The following is a 4,511-nucleotide window of genomic DNA, read 5'->3' as shown; positions in this document are numbered from 1 at the left end:
GACCCCACATTCCAGCACCCAGCCCTTGTCTGCAGCAGTGGACACCCTCTCAGGCTGGGTAGGCAGAGCTGGGGTCAGCACCCTGTGTAGAGGCCTCACTCTGTCCTGTTCCCACGTGCTGGCTGCTGTGTTCTCTTCCCACAGAGAATGAGGCTCCCCTTCTGTCCCAACTGAGTTCACACCAGCCCCAGTGAGGGGCTTCCCTGGAGGTGGAGCCCTCTTCTGTCTTCAGATCCCCCAGGGTTGCAGGTCCCATCCCTCTCCCTCTCCTCTTCCTTCTCCTTCTTTCTTTGGTCCTACCTGGCTCAGCAGGAATCTTTCTTGTCCTTTTAGGTGTTGTAGGTCCTCTGCTAGTGTTCAGAGAGGGCGCCATGAGAATTGTTCCATTTGCAGATGTATTCTTGATGTGTTTGTGGAGAGAGATGAACTCCAAGTCTGCCTAATCCTCTGGCATCTTGATCCTTGCTTCCCTATTTTCTCTAAATCTTTAAGGATATTCACACAGAATAGTACATAAGAAAACTTTTATTTGGTATCATTCAGCTGTGTCTTCTCACAACACCCGTGGTTTGATGTCAAAGAATCCAAGGTTTCAAAATTTAATCCAAAAAGCAAACCTAGGGCTATGTGAAAGAGCTCACCTCGGAAATGAACATTTAACCAAAGACTGGAGATATACAAGGGTATGTGAAAGACTGAGAGGATGTTTATATGGACATAAAGAAATTGAGACCATTTCACATAATGTGGACATGACTGCCAAAAGAAATGAGCAATGTGAGTCAAATTGGGGAAGACACCCATTTCAGTCATCAACATCTGCAGAGAAGTGTATCTTTGTAAGCAATGACTTACGTCAGTTTTTGAAACATACACATTCTCTGAGGGGAAATGCAGAAAATCTGGAAGGTCATCCAGTCTCTACTCCAAATGCTCATTCAAACCACTCTGAACATAGTCTTCAATTACACATACATTCAACCACGTCTGAAAAGGCGAAGTTTAAAAATGATGGGGAAAACTCACAATATAATCAATTTGAGGGATCTGTGAGCAACGGATCATTATTCTTCTACCAACAGATGGGTTTTCTCCATTCCAAAACGTGTAATGTTGGTAATAATGGGAGAGACTTAATTCAGCCATCACTGCTTGATACATATCGTGATAGGGTTAATATGAAACAACTTTTCATGTGTAATTACACGACTTGGGCCTTAAGTAGGAGCTCCAACCCCAATAGTTACCAGAGTATTTATGATGGAGCAAGAAACTCTTCATGCAATGAAACTGGATATAACATTGAACAAGACTCTGATCTTATGAAACATCATGCACCTCAATCTTCAGATAAGGATTCTAAAAGTAATAAATGTAGGAATATCTTTTATCAAACATCAGGTCTTCAACTAAATAAGAGTACACATACTGGAGAGAAGACTTAAAATTGTAGTGAATATGGTGATGTTTCTAATCAGTCTTCAGAACTTATTCAACAGCGAAGTATTCAGAATCCACAGAAAAACTGCATGTGTAAGAAATGTGAGAAAGTCTTTACTAACGTACTAAATCTACGTAGACATAGGAAAATTCATACAGGATGGAAAACTTTCAAATGTACAGAATGTGGCAAAGTGTTTAATCAGAGTTCAAAACTCAGTCAACATTGGCAAATCCATATTGGCAAGAAGCCTTATAAATGTAAGGAATGTGGCAAAGACTTTTGCCAGCACTCAAGTCTTACTTACCATCAGAGAGTCCATACAGGGGAGAAGTCTTTTAAATGTAAGGATTGTGACAAAGCCTTTAGACAGTGCTCACGTCTTCATAAACATCAGGTAATTCATGCTGGAGAGAAACCTTATAAATGTAAAGAATGTGGAAAAGCTTTCAGTCAATATGCAACTCTTACTAAACACCAGCGAATTCATACTGGAGAGAAGCCTTATAAATATAAGGATTGTGGCAAAGACTTTAGCCAGAGCATAGGTCTTCCTTAGCATCTGAGAATTCATACTGGAGAAAAGCCTTATAAATGTAAAGATTGTGGCAAAGACTTTAGCCGGCTCTCAGGTCTTATATACCATCAGAGAGTTCATACTGGAGAGAAGCCTTTTAAATGTAAGGAATGTGGCAGACTAGCCAGCACTCAAGTCTTACTTACCATCAGAGAGTTCATACTGGAGAGAAGCCTTTTAAATGTAAGGAATGTGGCAGACTAGCCAGCACTCAAGTCTTACTTACCATCAGAGAGTTCATACTGGAGAGAAGCCTTATAAATGTAAGGATTGTGGCAAAGGCTTTATTCAATGCACAGGCCTTACTTGCCAGCAGAGAATTCACACTTGAGAGAAACCTTATAAATGTAAAGAATGTGGAAAAGCTTCCAGTCACTATGCAACTCTTACTAAACATGAGCGAATTCATACTGAAGAGAAGCCTTATAAATGTAAGGATTGTGACAAAGACTTTACCCAGCACATTGGTCTTACTTACTATCAGATAATTCATACTGGAGGAAATCTCATAAATGTAAGGAAACCTGCAAAGGTTTTAATCAGAGCTCTCACCTCACTGGACATCAGAGAACATGTCCTGGAGGGAAACCCTAATAATGAAATAAGTGATGGAAGAGGTTTGTCCTAAACATAGAGTTCACGAAACCCAAGTTTTTTTATGTAAGAAAGATATGGAATGATGTAAAGAAAATATAGAAAAGTATTTATAAAAAATCAAATCTAAATATCAGGAAATACATACTAGAAAGCATTTCATAAATCCTGTTTTCTGAAGTTCCTCTTAAGGAGAAATATTGTAGATAGTCATTCATAGTTAAAATAGAAAATTGATGTTAGTATGGATCACAAGATGAAGAGTTGATGTTTAGCAGTGTACAGTTACTAGCTATGTATGTTTGTTTATACTGACATGATTTGTGATTATTTGAAAACCAAAATGAATGTAATTCAATTCTCAAATTACTCCATGCTACGCTTCATTTCTAGTGTGCATGCAGTTATGTTTTTGATGGTTGCTACCTCAAAGATGAGAGAAGTCCTTCTATCTAGGAAGAAAACATTTATATTTTTCTCCATTATAAGATTAAGGACACAATAATGTAACATGTACAGTGAACATCTAAATGGTGGTGTTTGTCATTCATGTCGCACATCCCTATAAGTCACCATGATGTAAATGTTCAGGGAATAATTCCACATATTAAAGTAAGATGTACATTTTCAATAGTTACGTCACTTGCTTTTAAAGTAAAATATAATGCCAGTTCACTAAAATCTTGATGTATTTTATAGTATCAACAGAAGTCATGAATATCAGTTAACATGTTTCAATTAAAAACATGTCTGCTACCCTAGAAATGTACAGAAAACCCTTCCCAGAAAAGTCATGTAATTAGTATATGTCTTGTTTCTTAAATGATTAGCCTGCCTTTTATAACCATAGAAATCACAGTTCTCAGATCGTTGTATCAAAGGAATGAATATCATTGTTTATGCTTATAATCTGTATTTTTATCAAAGTTACATAGTGGAGTGTAAAAGGTTTTATTCTGTGTGTGATAATCATACATGTTAATCAGTAAAACTGAATGGTTTCTTGTGTAAACGTTGGTGTGTAGTGAATGAAGTGTTAGCCTACCAATTTAAGGTTGCAGGAAAGAATACCTAACAAGAAACTCTTTGGTAGCACAGAAGGGCGACATCTGTAACAATTAGTTTCCTTACTGCCCTTAAGTTTCAAATCATTTGATCATGTATTTCCCATCATTTCTCCATTGTACTTTTCCCCCTCTCTGTAATTGCAGGGACATGGTGACGGTTCTAATAAGAAGGATCATACAGAGTACTGTTGAGAGCCTCCCTGACTGCTCCGTGCTATTACTGCCTCAGCATCTGTCTGGGGAGCAGGCAGCCTGCGGTTCCTTGAATTCACACCAGCCAGTCCTGTGAGCACCTCCACTAGATGACCCCCTTCCTTGAGACCAGCAGTCTTGCTGAACCCCAGGGCCTATTCACAGGCTCCCCTTCAATGACACTCTTAGAGCACTCACCAGAATCCTAGTCCTTTTGGTCTGAATGGACCAATCCGCACTCAGCCTGGGGAGCCCACAGCATTTCATCCAGGTTCTCTTATAAAAACCTGAACCCCAATTACTGCCTCTTTCTCTGTTCAGTTCTATCCTTGACCTCACTCAGAGCTTGCTGATAATTCTCTCAGGACCTAGAGTCATAAACTCACCTGCTTGAGTTGTCCTTTGTTCTTCTATTGAGCTAAGTAAGACTTCTCATGGGCTCATTTAAGCAAATGTAAATTTAACATTTGTCACAAGAAGAATAATTAAAAGCCATGATGGTAAAATTCTGAACTAAGATTTATAAAATCTTACCCTGTTTAATTCTTAGCATAAGTTTTTGTGAGGCTTAAAGGAACTGTTTTCTCATGGCTTTGACATACACTGAATGCGATATATAAATATCTGAAAGTATATATGT

General features: G+C 38.5%; 1 pseudogene; it reads left to right on the top strand.

The window, feature by feature from the left end:
• Positions 1-1,529: 1,529 nt before the first annotated feature.
• On the top strand, positions 1,530-3,834 carry LOC138991778 (zinc finger protein 678-like; annotated as a pseudogene).
• Positions 3,835-4,511: the final 677 nt, after the last annotated feature.

The sequence above is a fragment of the Bos mutus genome, chromosome 18 (genome assembly GCF_027580195.1).
Source record: "Bos mutus isolate GX-2022 chromosome 18, NWIPB_WYAK_1.1, whole genome shotgun sequence".
Lineage (NCBI taxonomy): Eukaryota > Metazoa > Chordata > Mammalia > Artiodactyla > Bovidae > Bos > Bos mutus.
Note: the sequence above shows the minus strand (reverse complement) of the source record. Positions and strands in the feature narration are given on the sequence as shown.